This window comes from Ranitomeya imitator, chromosome 1 (genome assembly GCF_032444005.1).
Source record: "Ranitomeya imitator isolate aRanImi1 chromosome 1, aRanImi1.pri, whole genome shotgun sequence".
Taxonomy (NCBI): domain Eukaryota; kingdom Metazoa; phylum Chordata; class Amphibia; order Anura; family Dendrobatidae; genus Ranitomeya; species Ranitomeya imitator.
In genome coordinates, this window is record NC_091282.1 from 71,921,345 (window position 1) to 71,939,177 (window position 17,833).

The following is a 17,833-nucleotide window of genomic DNA, read 5'->3' on the forward strand; positions in this document are numbered from 1 at the left end:
AGACTGATATACGCAGGTATACAAACCCCAAAATTGGACCTGAACTAACATGTACATGTATCAAAACCCTGCTGATCAGAATTACGAAAGGAATAAAAAATAGATGAAGATATCTAAGGAATCTGCCTACACTGGAAGACCAAGATAAACCCAACGAAGCTGCTGACCAAGATAAAGATGGAGAAGACCAAAAAGCTGAAGGACCAGGGCCAAAAAAGTCACCTACCTGAGATATGGAGCAGAACATTGAGAAGGAGTCGTATAAAAGCCCAAAAGAGCAATACTAGGAATGATGCACAATAGGAAGTTAGTGACATTACTAGACAAGAGTCTGACACAACAGTCACCTGTGTAATAAATACTACAGGTAGATATGTGAGAACGATGAGAGACACTAATCACAAGTGTAATTAAATCACTAATTCGAATGCTCACATAATTACATCATTCATGCTTAAGGTTGGAAATAATTCCTGCTGAGCTTCTGTGATGTAGGGGGCACTTAGTTTTTCTTCCATTAAATTACTATGAAGACAAAATTTCTCACAATACAAATATTCAGAAACTGAACGCCCAAAATATTCCACTAAATGTTCATGGGATTGGGGTTATGGCAACATATTTAGTTTTGTATGGAGATCTCATCATTAAGATTATATCCAGACGAACTTCTCACATTTAGCTCTAATTTTTATTGCATTCAATAACAGACTGAACAATTGAATGGAATATTGAATTAAAGCAATTAATAGTATTCCAACTTTTGTTTCCATTCATTGAACTGTGGGTTTATTAAGTTCAGTCTTCACCAAGGAATAAACCTCTGCAGAGTCTTACATCTATTGGACTGTCAGACAAATATCCCATAAGAACACGTCTTATAATCACATATCCAAGCGAGGTAACAAAACCCTAAACCTGGTCAAGGTCTAATACAACAAAATAAATTAGAATAAATAGCAGCATAAAATATACCAATGCCAGATTTCATATTCTCTATACCCAGTGAGAATACTGTTCTATATACACAAGAGAATAATTACTATAATACTGCTCCTACAGTGGGTACGGAAAGTATTCAGACCTCTTTCAATTTTTCACTCTTTCTTTCATTGCAGCCATTTGGTACATTCAAAAAAGTTCATTTTTTTCTCATTAATGTACACTCTGCACCCCATCTTGACTACAAAAAAAAACTGAAATGTAGAAATTTTTGCAAATTTATTAAAAAAGAAAACTGAAATATCACATGGTCATAAGTATTCAGACCCTTTGCTCAGACACTCATATTAAAGTCACGCACTGTCCATTTCTTTGTGATCCTCCTTGAGATGTTTCTACTCCTTTATTGGAGTCCAGCTGTGTTTAATTAAACTGATAGGACTTGATTTGGAAAGGCGCACACCTGTCTATGTAAGACCTCACAGTGCGTGTCAGCCCACATGAGAATCATGAGGTCAAAGGAACTGGCCAAGGAGCTCAGAGACAGAATTGTGGCAAGGCACAGATCCTAAGACCACAGTGGCCTCCATAATCCTTAAATGGAAGAAGTTTGCGACCACCAGACGTCTTTCTAGACCTGGCCGTCCAGCCAAACTGAGCAATCGTGGGAGAATAGCCTTGGTGAAAGAGGTAAAAAAGAACCCCAACATCACTGTGGCTGAGCTCCAGAGATGCAGTAGGGAGATGGGAGAAAGTTCCACAAAGTCAACTATCACTGCAGCCCTCCACCAGTCGGGCCTTTATGGCAGAGTGGCGAGACGGAAGCCTCTGCTCAGTGCAAGACATATGAAAGCCCCCATAGAGTTTGCAAAAAAACACACGAAGGACTCCCAGACTATGAGAAATAAGATTCTCTGGTCTGATGAGATGAAGATAGACCGTTTTGGTGATAATTCTAAGCGGTATGTGTGGAGAACCATGCACTGCTCATCACATGCCCAATACAATCCAAACAGTGAAACATGGTGGTGGCAGGATCATGCTATGGGGTGCTTTTCAGTTGCAGGGACAGGATGACTGGTTGCCATTGAAGAAAACATGAATGCGGCCAAGTACAGAGATATCCTGGATGAAAACCTATTCCAGAGTGCTCTGGACCTCAGACTTGGCCGAAGGTTCACCTTCCAACAAGACAATGACCCTAAGTACACAGCTAAAATAACAAAGGAGCGGCTTCAGAACAACTCTGTGACCATTCTTGACTGGCCCAGCCAGAGCCCTGACCTAAACCCAACTGAGCATCTCTGGATGGACCTGAAAATGGCTGTCCACCAACATTCACCATCCAACCTGATGGAACTGGAAAGGATCTGCAAGGAAGAATGGCCGAGGATCCCCAAATCCAGGTGTGAAAACCTTGTTGCATCATTCCCAAGAAGACTCATGGCTGTGCTAGATCAAAAGGTGCTTCTACTCAATGCTGAGCAAAGGGTCGGAATCCTTATGACCATTAGTGATGAGCGAGTGTACTCATTGCTCGGGTTTTCCCAAGCACGCTCGGTGACCTCCGAGTATTTGTTAGTGTTCGGAGATTTAGTTTTCATCAGCAGCTGAATGTTTTATAGCTACAGCTACTACCCAGCCTGAGTACAAGTGGGGGTTGCCTGGCTGCTAGGTAATCTCCACATGTAATCAAGCTGGCTAATAGCTGTAAATCATGCTGCTGAGGCAATGAAAACTTAATCTCTGAGCAGTCATAAATACTCGGAGACCACCCAAGCGTGCTCGGGTAAACCCGAGCAACGAGTACACTCGCTCATCACTAATGACCATGTGATATTTCAGTTTTTCTTTTTTAATAAATTTGCAAAAATTACTACATTTCTGTTTTTTTTTAGTCAAGATGGGGTGCAGAGTGCACATTAATGAGTAAAAAATGAACTTTTTTTAATTTACCAAATGGCTGCAAAGAAACAAAGAGTGAAAAATTTAAAGGGGGTCTGAATACTTTCTGTACCCACTGTGTATACAAGAATACAACTACTATTATACTGCCCCTATGCACATTAAAATAACTACTATAATACTGCTCCTATGTACAAGAATATAACTACTATTATACTGCTCCCATGTACAAGAATATAACTACTATAATACTGCCCCTATGTACAAGGATATAACAACTATAATACTGCCATTATGCACAAGAATATAACTACTATAATACTGCCTCTATGTACAAGGATATAGCAACTATAATATGGCTCCTATGTAAAATAATATAACTACTATAATACTGCCTCTATGTACAAGAATATAACTACTATAATACTGCCCCTATGTACAAGAATATAACTACTATAATACTGCCTCTATGTACAAGAATATAACTACGATAATACTGCCTCCTATGTAGAAGAATATAACTACTATAATACTGCTCCTATGTACAAGAATATAACTACTATAATACTGCTCATATGTACAAGAATATAACTACTATTATACTGCCCCCTATGTACAAGGATATAACAACTATAATAATGCCCCTATGTACAGGAATATAACTACTATAATACTGCCCTTATGTACAAGAATATAATTACTATAATACTGCCTCTATGTACAAGGATATAACAACTATAATACTGCCCTTATGTACAAGAATATAACTACTATAATACTGCCTCTATGTACAAGGATATAGCAACTATAATACTGCTCCTATGTATAAGAATTTACTGTAACTACTATAATACTGCTCCTATGTACAAGAATATAACTACAGGTCCTTCTCAAAAAATTAGCATATAGTGTTAAATTTCATTATTTACCATAATGTAATGATTACAATTAAACTTTCATATATTATAGATTCATTATCCACCAACTGAAATTTGTCAGGTCTTTTATTGTTTTAATACTGATGATTTTGGCATACAACTCCTGATAACCCAAAAAACCTGTCTCAATAAATTAGCATATCAAGAAAAGGTTCTCTAAACGACCTATTACCCTAATCTTCTGAATCAACTAATTAACTCTAAACACATGCAAAAGATACCTGAGGCTTTTATAAACTCCCTGCCTGGTTCATTACTCAAAACCCCCATCATGGGTAAGACTAGCGACCTGACAGATGTCAAGAAGGCCATCATTGACACCCTCAAGCAAGAGGGTAAGACCCAGAAAGAAATTTCTCAACAAATAGGCTGTTCCCAGAGTGCTGTATCAAGGCACCTCAATGGTAAGTCTGTTGGAAGGAAACAATGTGGCAGAAAACGCTGTACAACGAGAAGAGGAGACCGGACCCTGAGGAAGATTGTGGAGAAGGACCGATTCCAGACCTTGGGGAACCTGAGGAAGCAGTGGACTGAGTCTGGTGTGGAAACATCCAGAGCCACCGTGCACAGGCGTGTGCAGGAAATGGGCTACAGGTGCCGCATTCCCCAGGTAAAGCCACTTTTGAACCATAAACAGCGGCAGAGGCGCCTGACCTGGGCTACAGAGAAGCAGAACTGGACTGTTGCTAAGTGGTCCCAAGTACTTTTTTCTGATAAAAGCAAATTTTGCATGTCATTCGGAAATCAAGGTGCCAGAGTCTGGAGGAAGACTGGGGAGAAGGAAATGCCAAAATGCCTGAAGTCCAGTGTCAAGTACCCACAGTCAGTGATGGTGTGGGGTGCCATGTCAGCTGCTGGTGTTGGTCCACTGTGTTTCATCAAGGGCAGGGTCAATGCAGCTAGCTATCAGGAGATTTTGGAGCACTTCATGCTTCCATCGGCTGAAATGCTTTATGGAGATGAAGATTTCATTTTTCAGCACGACCTGGCACCTGCTCACAGTGCCAAAACCACTGGTAAATGGTTTACTGACCATGGTATTACTGTGCTCAATTGGCCTGCCAACTCTCCTGACCTGAACCCCATAGAGAATCTGTGGGATATTGTGAAGAGAAAGTTGAGAGACGCAAGACCCAACACTCTGGATGAGCTTAAGGCCGCTATTGAAGCATCCTGGGCCTCCATAACATCTCAGCAGTGTCACAGGCTGATTGCCTCCATGCCACGCCGCATTGAAGCAGTCATTTCTGCCAAAGGATTCCCGACCAAGTATTGAGTGCATAACTGAACATTATTATTTGATGGTTTTTTTGTTTGTTATTAAAAAACACTTTTATTTGATTGGATGGGTGAAATATGCTAATTTATTGAGACAGGTTTTTTGGGTTATCAGGAGTTGTATGCCAAAATCATCAGTATTAAAACAATAAAAGACCTGACAAATTTCAGTTGGTGGATAATGAATCTATAATATATGAAAGTTTAATTGTAATCATTACATTATGGTAAATAATGAAATTTAACACTATATGCTAATTTTTTGAGAAGGACCTGTATACTTCGCTGTCTGTGCACTCAGGCAGGAGCTGTGCACGGACTCAGGTAGGAGTTGTGTGCGGGGTCAGGTAGAAGCTGTGTGTGCGTTCAGGCAGGAGTTGTGTGAGGGCTCAGGCAGAAGCTGTGTGCAGGCTCAAGCAGAAGATTTGTGCGGGCTCTGGCAAAAGCTGTGTGCGGGCTCAGGCAGGAGCTGCGTGCTTTTTCAGGCAGAAGCTATGTGCGGGCTCAGGCAGAAGCTGTGTGCGGGCTCAGGCAGAAGCTGTGTGCAGGGTCAGGCAGGAGCTGTGTGCGGCTCAGGCAGGAGCAGTGTGCGAGCTCAGACGGGAGCTATGTGCGGACACAGGGGCTGTGTGCAGGCTCAGGCAGGACCTTTATGCGGGCTCAGGCAGGAGCTTTGAGCGGCCTCAGGTGGGAGCTATGTGCGGGCTCAGGCGAGATGTGTGTGTGGTCTCAGGTGGGAGGTGTGTGCGGACTCAGGCAGTTGTGTGCAGGCTCAGGTGGGATCTGTGTGCAAACTCAGACAGGGGCTGTGTGCGGGCTCAGGCAGGAGCTGTGTGTGGGCTCAGGGGGAGCTGTGTGCGGGCTCAGGGGGAGCTGTGTGCGGGCTCAGTCAGTTGTGTGCGGGCTCAGGCAGGAGCTGTGTGAGGGCTCAGGCAGGAGCTGTGTGCACACTCAGACAGGAGCTGTGTGTGGGCTCAGGCAGGAGCTGTGTGCACACTCAGGCAGGGGCTGTGTGCGGGCTCAGGCAGGAGCTATGTGTGGGCTCGGGGAGCTATGTGTGGGCTCGGGCTCAGGCAGGAGCTATGTGTGGGCTCAGGCAGGAGCTGTGTGCAGGCTCAGGCGGGAGCTGTGTGCAGGCTCTGGCGGAAGCTGTGTGCGGGCCCAGGCGGGAGCTGTGTGCGGGCTCAGGCAGGAGTTGTGTGTGGGCTCAGGCTTGAGCTTTGTGTGGGCTCAGGCAGGAGATGTGTGGGGGCTCAGGCAGGAGATGTGTGGGGGCTCAGGCGGGAGTTTTGTGAGGGCTTAGGCGGGAGCTGTGTGTGGGCTCAAGCAGAATATGTGTGAGGGCTTATGTGGGAGCTGTGTGCGGGCTCAGGAAGGAGATGTGTGCGGGATTAGGAGGGAGCTGTGTGCAGGCTCAGGCAGGAGATGTGTGCGGGCTCAGGCAGGAGTTTTGTGAGGGCTTAGGTGGGAGCTGTGTGTGGGCTCAGGCGGGAGCTGTGTGCGGGCTTAGGTGGGAGCTGTGTGCGGGCTCAGGCAGGAATTTTGTGAGGGCTAAGGCAGGAGCTGTGTGTGGGCTCATGCAGGAACTATGTGCGGGCTCAGGCAGCAGATGTGTGCGGGCTCAGGCAGGAGTTTTGTGAGGGCTTAGGCTTGAGCTGCATGCGGGCTCAGGCGGGAGCTGTGTGTGGGCTCAGGCAGGAGTTGTGTGAGGGCTCAGGCGGGAGCTGTGTGTGGGCTCAAGCAGGAGTTTTGTGAGGACTTAGGCAGGAGTTGTGTTGGCTTAGGCAGGAGCTGTGTGCGGGCCCAGGCGGGAGCTGTGCGCGGGCTTAGGCAGGAGCTGTGTGAGGGCTCAGGCGGGAGTTTTGTGAGGGCTTAGGCAGGAGCTGTGTGAGGGCTTAGGCGGGAGCTGCGTGCGGGCTTAGGCGGGAGCTGCGTGCGGGCTTAGGCGGGAGCTGTGTGCGTGCTTAGGCGGGAGCTGTGTGCGGGCTTAGGCGGGAGCTTTGTGTGTGCTTAGGCGGGAGCTGTGTGCGGGCTTAGGCGGGAGCTGTGTGAGGGCTTAGGCGGGAGCTGTGTGTGGGCTTAGGCGGGAGCTGTGTGTGGGCTTAGGCGGGAGCTGTGTGCGGGCTTAGGCAGAAGCTGTGTGCGGGCTTAGGCAGGAGATGTATGTGGGCTTAGGCGGGAGCAGTGTGCGGGCTTAGGTGGAAGCTGTGTGAAGGCTTAGACGGGAGTTGTGTGAGGGATTAGGCAGGAGCTGTGTGAGGGCTTAGGCAGGAGCTGTGTGCGGGTTTAGGCGGAAGCTGTGTGAGGGCTTAGGCGGGAGTTGTGTGAGGGCTTAGGCGGGAGTTGTGTGAGGGCTTAGGTGGGAGTTGTGTGAGGGCTTAGGCGGGAGCTGTGTGAGGGCTTAGGCAGGAGCTGTGTGAGGGCTTAGGCAGGAGCTGTGTGCGGGCTTAGGTGGAAGCTGTGTGAGGGCTTAGGCGGGAGTTGTGTGAGGGCTTAGGCGGGAGTTGTGTGAGGGCTTAGGCGGGAGTTGTGTGAGGGCTTAGGCAGGAGCTGTGTGAGGGCTTAGGCAGGAGCTGTGTGCGGGCTTAGGTGGAAGCTGTGTGAGGGCTTAGGCAGGAGCTGTGTGCGGGCTCAGGCAGCAGTTGTGTGCGGGCTCAGGCAGGAGCTGTGTGCGGGCTCAGGCAGCTGTTGTGTGCGGGCTCAGGCAGCAGATGTGTGCGGGCTCAGGCAGCAGTTGTGTTGGCTCAGTCAGTTGTGTGAGGGCTTAGGCAGGAGTTGTGTGTGGGCTCAGGCAGCAGTTGTGTGCACACTCAGACAGGAGCTGTGTGTTGGCTCAGGCAGGAGCTGTGTGCACACTCAGGCAGGGGCTGTGTGCGGGCTCAGGCAGGAGCTATGTGTGGGCTCGGGGAGCTATGTGTGGGCTCGGGGAGCTGTGTGCGGGCTCAGGCAAGAGCTGTGTGTGGGCTCAGGCAGGAGCTATGTGTGGGCTCAGGCAGGAGCTGTGTGCAGGCTCTGGCGGAAGCTGTGTGCGGGCCCAGGCGGGAGCTGTGTGCGGGCTCAGGCGGGAGGTCTGTGTGGGCTCAGGCGGGAGCTGTTTGCGGGATCAGGCAGGAGTTGTGTGTGGGCTCAGGCTTGAGCTTTGTGTGGGCTCAGGCAGGAGATGTGTGGGGGCTCAGGCAGGAGATGTGTGGGGGCTCAGGCGGGAGTTTTGTGAGGGCTTAGGCGGGAGCTGTGTGTGGGCTCAAGCAGAATATGTGTGAGGGCTTAGGTAGGAGCTGTGTGTGGGCTTAGGCGGGAGCTGTGTGTGGGCTTAGGCGGGAGCTGTGTGTGGGCTTAGGCAGAAGCTGTGTGCGGGCTTAGGCAGGAGATGTATGTGGTCTTAGGCGGGAGCTGTGTGCGGGCTTAGGTGGAAGCTGTGTGAGGGCTTAGACGGGAGTTGTGTGAGGGATTAGGCAGGAGCTATGTGAGGGCTTAGGCAGGAGCTGTGTGCGGGCTTAGGCGGAAGCTGTGTGAGGGCTTAGGCGGGAGTTGTGTGAGGGCTTAGGCGGGAGTTGTGTGAGGGCTTAGGCGGGAGTTGTGTGAGGGCTTAGGCGGGAGTTGTGTGAGGGCTTAGGCAGGAGCTGTGTGCAGGCTTAGGTGGAAGCTTTGTGAGGGCTTAGGCGGGAGTTGTGTGAGGGCTTAGGCGGGAGTTGTGTGAGGGCTTAGGCGGGAGTTGTGTGAGGGCTTAGGCAGGAGCTGTGTGAGGGCTTAGGCAGGAGCTGTGTGCGGGCTTAGGTGGAAGCTGTGTGAGGGCTTAGGCAGGAGCTGTGTGCAGGCTCAGGCAGCAGTTGTGTGCGGGCTCAGGCAGGAGCTGTGTGAGGGCTCAGGCAGCAGTTGTGTGCGGGCTCAGGCAGGAGCTGTGTGAGGGCTCAGGCAGCAGTTGTGTGCGGGCTCAGGCAGCAGATGTGTGCGGGCTCAGGCAGCAGTTGTGTGCGGGCTCAGGCAGCAGTTGTGTGAGGGCTTAGGCAGGAGTTGTGTGTGGGCTCAGGCAGCAGTTGTGTGAGGGCTTAGGCAGGAGCTGTCTCCTGAGCTGCTCTCATCGCAAGGCTTTTTTTTGAGCGATCGGTAGAGGTTTCAGGACCTGAATCCCACCAATCTGCTTCCAATTAAAAGGGCACACAAAGAAAGGTATCAAAAGTTTACTTATTTTTTGGTTTATATCAGAATTTCCTGCTATAAGACGAATATTCATAGTACTCATGGCTAGAAATAAATTAATACCATACAAAGACTCAGCATTTGCAAACCTGCTTGCTGATGGTTTCAATGAATTTGCACGGTTTCTTTGAACTTAACATATTATATGTACAAAATGGAAGAGATGAGAAAACAGACCAATCAACATAATAAGTGAAAGCAACAGAAAGGTAATAATCAGTAATATCACTAATCTTAGACTACATCTTGCCCCAATTTTGCAGACATGCAGCAGTTTGCTTTCTATCCCACCCACTGGAGAGACGCAAAAATATCCCGGGGCCACATTAAAAGTCCTGGAATAAGTTGCTCATCTCTTGTGTCATCCGGGGTGGAGAAGAAAGATAATCATCATCCCAAGCACAAGAAATGAAATATTAATTAGATACATGATCTGCGATGATCATCCGGCTGAGGCTGGGCCATTACACCTGGCCTATCACAAATACAGGAGTCGGGGGGACACTAAAGGGTTAATTTAAAGGGAATCAGTAATTAATAAATGACATTTACTGGGGGAAAATAAACCAATTGATCAGATGGTACAATTATCTTAAAGGAACTGTCCAGTATTTTCATATTGATAGCCTATTCCTAGAATAGGTGATAAATATAATATACCGTAGGTGAGGTGCGACACCCTGCACCCCGCCAATCAGCTGTACCTGTGGGGGCCACATGTGATCAGATGAACAGCACAGCGCCGTGAAAAGCATAGTGGCAGCTACCAGGTACTGCACATCAGTCCCTGCACCGCTACAGTAGGGGTGCAGGGTGTCGCACCTCACCAATCGTATGCTGATCACCTATTCTAATGATATTTATTTATTTTATGTTACTCACTTACGTCATCATTAATTCCGCAGCGCGCTACACACATTATCATCGCTGTCCCCATTGGAGCTCACAATCTACATTCCCTATCAGTATGTCTTTGGAGTGTTGGACGAAACCCATGCAAACACAAGCTCCTTGCAGATGTTGTCCTTGGTGGGATCTCAACCCAGGACCCCAGTGCTTTAAAAACCATGCTAATCACTGAGCCACCATGCTCACCACTGAGCCACTGTGCACTGCTAACTACTGAGCCATCAATATAAAAATACCAGTCACTCCCTTTAATTATCATTACGATGCTAAACAAGTGTTTTATAGCATAAATACATTATCCCATATTACAATAAAAACAGTAAAAATGTGACAATGGATACAGGAGTATATACATCGCATAGTTCTGTGCCTCAGATATGGAATATTATAATGTAGAGTTTATAAGACATGTCGCTTGTGCTAATCATGGGCAGTCAGGGACTTGTAGTGCTACACACTTAAGCGCCATTTTGATGACTGCATGCAAGTATTCAATAGGGCTCAGCTGCATTCACAGATAGATATTATTTATTTACTATGCTTTTGCTTATATAGCGCTCTCTTATTATCTTATTCTGCAGCGCTTTATATACCTTATTACCTAGGTAAATAGATATGGGCCTAGCAGGGGCGTAATGACTGCGGTCGCAGAGGACGCGGATGGGCCAGTATGGGTGAGGGGCCCGCCGATGGCAGGGCAAACTTCAACTGGATGTGCGTCCTCGGATGCACATTTAGCTGAACGGTGTTCTGGTGTAGGGGGTCTATGAGCAATCAGAGGCGAGCAGCTCATGTCAGCGTGCACGTGACTAGGGGAGCATAGCAGTATGTGCTCCCGTTGCTTACACGCTGAATGAAGTCACCTGCAGGATTCAGAAGAGGACGTGACGCGGTGGGGGAGCAAAGGGAAGGTGAGTAGAATCAATTCTTTTTTTCTATGCATTAAAGAATAACGGTAGAATGGGGGACATATACCAGGATGGGGGAAATATATACCAGGATAGGGAACATATATACCAGGATGGAGGATATATATACCAGGAAGGATGATATACAGTATATATATACCAGGATGGGGGATATATATATACCAGGATGGGGACATATATACCAGGATGGGGGACATATATTCCAGGAAGGATGATATACAGTATATATATACCATGATGGGGGATATATATATACCAGGATGGGGACATATATATGGGCGGCACGGTGGCGCAGTGGTTAGCACTGCTGCCCTGCAGCGCTGAAGTCCTGGGTTCGAACCCCACCAAGGACAACATCTGCAAAGAGTTTGTATGTTCTCTCCGTGTTTGCGTGGGTTTCCTCCGGGCACTCCAGTTTCCTCCCACATTCCAAAGACATACTGATAGGGAATTTAGATTGTGAGCCCCATCGGGGACAGTGATGATAATGTGTGCAAACTGTAAAGCGCTGCGGAATATGTTAGCACTACATAAAAATAAAGATTATATCATTATATATACCAGGATGGAGGATATTTGTACCAGGATGGGGCTCAGAATAAGGAACATACAGTGGGTACGGAAAGTATTCAGACCCCTTTTAATTTTTCACTCTTTGTTTCATTGCAGTCATTTAGTAAATTCCAAAAAGTTCATTTTTTCTCATTAATGTACACTCTGCACCCCATCTTGACTGAAAAAAACCCAGAAATGTAGTAATTTTTGCAAATTTATTAAAAAAGAAAAACTGAAATATCACATGGTCATAAGTATTCAGACCCTTTGCTCAGCATTGAGTAGAAGAACCTTTTGAGCTAGTACAGCCATGAGTCTTCTTGGGAATGATGCAACAAGTTTTTCACACCTGGATTTGGGGATCCTCGGCCATTCTTCCTTGCAGATCCTCTCCAGTTCCGTCAGGCTGGATGGTGAACGTTGGTGGACGCCATTTTCAGGTCTCTCCAGAGATGCTCAGTCGGGTTTAGGTCAGGGCTCTGGCTGGGCCGGTCAAGAATGGTCACAGAGTTGTTCTGAAGCCACTCCTTTGTTATTTTAGCTGTGTGATTAGGATCATTGTCTTGTTGGAAGATGAACCTTCGGCCAAGTCTGAGGTCCAGACTCCAGAGCACTCTGGAAAAGGTTTTCATCCAGGATATCTCTGCACTTGGCCGCATTAATGTTTCCTTCAATGGCAACCAGTCATCCAGTCCCTGCAGCTGAAAAACACCCCATAGCATGATGCTGCCACCACCATGTTTCACTGTTGGGATGGTATTGGGTAGGTGATGAGCAGTGCCTGGTTTTCTTCACACATACGGCTTAGAATTATCACCAAAAAGGTCTATCTTCGCCTCATGAGTCCAGAGAATCTTATTTCTCATAGTCTAAGAGTCCTTCATGTATTTTTTAGCAAACTCTATGTGGGCTTTCATATGTCTTGCACTGAGTAGAGGCTTCCATCAGGCCACTCTGCCATAAAGGCCTGACTGGTGGAAGGCTGCAGTGATAGTTGACTTTGTGGAACTTTCTCCCATCTCCCTACTGCATCTCTGGAGCTCAGCCACAGTGATCTTGGGGTTTTTCTTTACCCCTCTCACCAAGGCTCTTCTCCAACGATTGCTCAGTTTGGCTGGACGGCCAGGTCTAGGAAGGCTTCTGGTGGTCCCAAACTTCTTCCATTTAAGGATTATGGAGGCCACTGTGCTCTTAGGAACCGGGAGAACTGCAGAAATTCTGTTGTAACCTTGGCCAGATCTGTGCCTTGCCACAATTCTGTCTCTGAGCTCCTTCGCCAGTTTCTTTGACCTCATGATTCTCATTTGGTCTGATGTGCACTGTGAGCTGTGAGGTCTTATATAGACAGATGTGGACCTTTCCAAATCAAGTCCTATCCGTTTAATGAAACACAGCTGGACTCCAATGAAGGAGAAGGAGTAGAACCATCTCAAGGAGGATCACAAAGAAATGGACAGCATACGACTTAAAAAGTGCCTGAGCAAAGGGTCTGAATACTTATGACCATGTAATATTTCAGTTTTTCTTTTTTAAGAAATTTGCAAAAAATTCTACATTTCTGTTTTTCAGTCAAGATTGGGTGCAGAGTGTACATTAATGCTAAAAAAATGAACAGTTTTGAATTTACCGGGGAACCCGGAGGAAACCCACGCAAACACGGGGAGAAAATACAAACTCTTTACAGATGTTGTCCAGGGTGGGGCTTGAACCCAGGACCCCAGCGCTGCAAGGCTGCCGTGCTAACCACTGAGCCACCGTGCTACCCCATCTACCAGGATGGGGCATATACAGTTGTGCTCAAAAAATTACATACCCCAGCAGAATTTTTGCTTTCTTGGCCTTTTTTCAAAGAATATGAATGATAACACCAAAACTTTTTCTCCACTCATGGTTAGTGATTGAGTGAAGCCATTTATTGTCAAACTATTGTGTTTTCACTTTTTAGATCATAATGACAACCGAAAACATCCAAATGACCCTGATCAAAAGTTCACATAACCCATTTCTTAATACCGTGTATTACCCCCTCTAACATCAATGACAGCTTGAAGTCTTTTGTGGTAGTTGTGGATGAGGTTCTTTATTTTCTCAGATGGTAAAGCTGCCCACTCTTCTTGGGGAAAAGCCTCCAGTTCCTGTAAATTCCTGGGCTGTCTAGCATGAACTGCGAGCTTGAGATCTCCCCACAGTGGCTCAATGATATTGAGGTCAGGAGACTGAGATGTCCACTCCAGAACCTTCAACTTTGTTATGCTGTAGCCAAAGACATGTTGACTTGGCCTTGTGTTTTGGATCGTTGGCATGTTGGAACGTCCAAGTATGTCGCATGTGCAGCTTCTAGGCTGATGAGTGCAAATTTGCCTCCAGTATTTGCTGATAACGTGCTGCATTCATCTTTCCTTCAACTTTGACCAAGTTTCCTGTGCATTTGTAGCTCACACATCCCCAAAACATCAGCGATCCACCTCCGTGCTTTACAGTAGGAATGGTGTTCCTTTCATCATAGGCCTTGTTGTCCTCTCTCCAAATGTAACATTTCTGGTTGTGGCCAAAAAGTTAAATTTTGGTCTCATCACTCCAAATTACCTTGTTCCTGAAGTTCTGAGGCTTGTCTCTGTGCTGTTTTACGTATTGGACGTGAGATACTTTGTGGCATTTGCACAGTAATGGCTTTCTTCTGACGACTTGACCATGCAGCCCATTTTTCTTCAAATGCCTCCTTATTGTGCATCTTGAAACAGCCACACCGCTAATTTTCAGAGAGTCGTGTATTTCAGCTGATTTTTTTTGTGGGTTTTTCTTGGCATCCCGAACAATTTTCCTGGCAGTTGTGGACGACATTTACGTAGGTCTACCTGACCGTGGATTTGTTTTTACAGAGCCCCTGATTTTCCATTTGTTAATCACAGTTTGAACGCTGCTGACTGGCATTATCAATTCCTTGGATATCTTTTTGTATCCCTTTCCTGTTTTATACAGTTCAACTACCTTTTCCCATAGATCCGTTGACAATTCTTTTGCTTTCCCCATGACTCACAATCAAGAAACGTCAGTCGCTGGATGAAAGATGCAAGAGTCTGTCTGGATCCCAGAAACTCACTCAGCTTGTATGCCACACTGATTACAAACAAACAGGTCACAGGTGAGGATGTTACCTTTAGTAGCCATTCAAACCCATTTGTGTCAACTTCTGTGCATGTTATCAGGCCAAAATCACCAGGGTATGTAAACTTTTGATCAGGGTCATTTGGATGTTTTGGGTTCTCATTATGATTTAAAAAGAGAAAACTCAGTAGTTTGACAATAAATGGCTGCACCCAACCACTAAGCATGAGTGTAGAAAACGTTTTGGTGTTATCATTCATATTCTCTGAAAAAAGGCCAAGAAAGCAAAAATTCTGCTGGGTATGTAAACTTTTGAGCACAACTGTATATACCAGGATGGGGGACATATTTACCAGGATGGAGGACATATATACCAGGATGGGGGACATGTACACTAGGATGAGGGACATATTTACCAGGATGGAGGACATATATACCAGGATGGGGGACATGTACACTAGGATGAGGGACATATTTACCAGGATGGGGGACATATATACCAGGATGGAGGACGTGTACACCAGGATGAGGGACATATTTACCAGGATGGGGGACATGTACACCAGGATGACTGATATATATATATACCAGGATGGGCAAAGGATGGGGGACATTAGTAGATAGTGGTTGAGGAAAGCAACTCGTATGTCCTTATAAAATTCTGAATGCTGCAAGGGTCCATCCATATGACCAACACGAGGGGGTGCATGAGTGACTGCGTGTGTGTAGGGGGGAAAGGTCTGAATTTTACACCGGCGCACATTGGACTGTAGTTACACCACTGGGGCAATGTGTATAAGGGTAGAATCCTCATGGTATATAAGCAGTATAAGCACACACACATATATATATATATATATATATATATATATATATATACGCACACACGCAGAAAACTGAGGCCTATGTGTATATACAATGTGCTGTGGCAGCATCACCTCCGAATAATCACTAACAACACAAATACAACAGCTAAGTGAAAGATGTGCAGCCCCAGGCGCCAAATATCCATATGCCCAGTATGCCGCACACACATTGGCTTACACACACTATATAAGACGCACATAGGCGTACACACACACTATATAAGACACAGGCATACACACACACACTATATAAGAAGCACATAGGCGTACTCACACACTATATAAGAAACACAGGCGTACACAAACACTATATAAGACGCACATAGGCGTACACACACACTATATAAGACACAGGCATACACACACACACACACACTATATAAGAAGCACATAGGCGTACTCACACACTATATAAGACGCACATAGGCGTACACACACTATATAAGAAGCACATAGGCGTACTCACACACTATATAAGACGCACATAGGCGTACACACACTATATAAGACACACAAGTGTACACACACACTATATAAGACACAGGCGTACACACACACTATATAAGACGCACATAGGCGAACACACACTATAAGACACAGGCGTACACACACTATATAAGACACACAGGTGTACACACACACTATATAAGAAACATAGGCGTACACACACTATATAAGACGCACATTGGCGTACACACACTATATAAGACACAGGCTTACACTCACACTATATAAGACACACAGGTGTACACACACACTATATAAGACACACAGGCGTACACACACTATATAAGACACACAGGCGTACACACACTATATAAGACGCACAGGTGTACACACACACTATAGAAGACAAACAGGCGTACACATAGTACACTATATAAGACGCACATAGGCGTACACACACACTATATAAGATGCACATAGGCATACACACACTATATAAGATGCACATAGGCGTACACACACACTATATAAGACACACAGGCGTACACACACACTATATAAGATACACATAGGCGTAAACACACTATATAAGACACACAGGCGTACACACACACTATATAAGACACACAGGTGTACACACACTATATAAGACTAACAGGCGTACACACACACTATATAAGACACACAGGCGTACACACACTATATAAGACACACAGGTGTACACACACTATATAAGAAACACAGGCGTACACACACACTATATAAGACACACAGGTGTACACACACTATATAAGAAACACAGGCGTACACACACACTATATAAGACACACAGGCGCACACACACACACTATATAAGAAACACACAGGCGTGCACACACACACTATATAAGAAGCACATAGGCGTACACACACTATATAAGACACACAGACGTACACACACACTATATAAAACACACATAGGCGTACACACACGCACTATATAAGACACGCATAGGCGTACACACACAGGCGTACACACACACACACTATATAAAACACACATAGGCGTACACACATATAGGTACACACACACAGGCGTACACACACACGCGTACCCACACACGTACACATAGGCGTACACAAACACACACACGCACAGTGTGACTGCAGGCGCAGATCCTTTTCGCTGCTGCACAAGGTGACACACAGGCAGCGGTGTCGGTGTGGCACATAATTGCACACAATGGAGACAGACACACACCCAGCGCAGCCTGTTATGAGGATGACAGCTGCCTGCACACCAGGACGCCGGGGGGCAGCAGCCGCAGACCACCCGACCTCCAGCCCCGCACTCACCCGCTCACGGCTCTGCTCCTCCTAACATGGCTCCTTGTGTGCATCACATTCCTGGCAGCCTGGCACCATCCCACCATCACAGTGCTCCAGTGCAGCGGGGCTGACGTCACACTGCCTCTGCCCAGCACCGCACCACTCACTGTGGGTCCAGGCGGAGAGGAGGGAGAAGCTGCTGGGTAGCAGGGATACAGAGGCTCCGGATAGGCGGAGGAGAAGGAGGATGGATGGAGGAAGGGTGGGAAGAAGAGGCTGCATTAACCCCTTACTGCACAGCCCTGCATGCCCATTTCATGCTGCCCAATCCCGCCTCTTGCAAATGTGCCACCTAATGCCAGCTGCCATTCATACAGTGTATTGTGTACAGTCAGGGCCTGGGAGAATGTGCAGTGAGGGCAGGACGGGGGGACAGCTGAGGGCAGGGGCACAG

The 17,833-nt window shown here is 46.6% G+C and overlaps 1 protein-coding gene across 2 annotated transcripts in view; it reads right to left on the reverse strand.

Moving 5' to 3' along the window:
* RUSC2 (RUN and SH3 domain containing 2) overlaps positions 1 to 17,525 on the reverse strand; it is an 85,932-nt gene extending 68,407 nt beyond the window's left edge. For both annotated transcript variants that reach the window (XM_069747859.1, XM_069747850.1), the window contains exon 1: positions 17,407 to 17,525. The gene's annotated coding sequence lies outside the window, so the exon portion shown is untranslated. The remainder of the gene's footprint in view (positions 1 to 17,406) is intronic.
* Between the last annotated feature and the right edge of the window lie 308 nt (positions 17,526 to 17,833).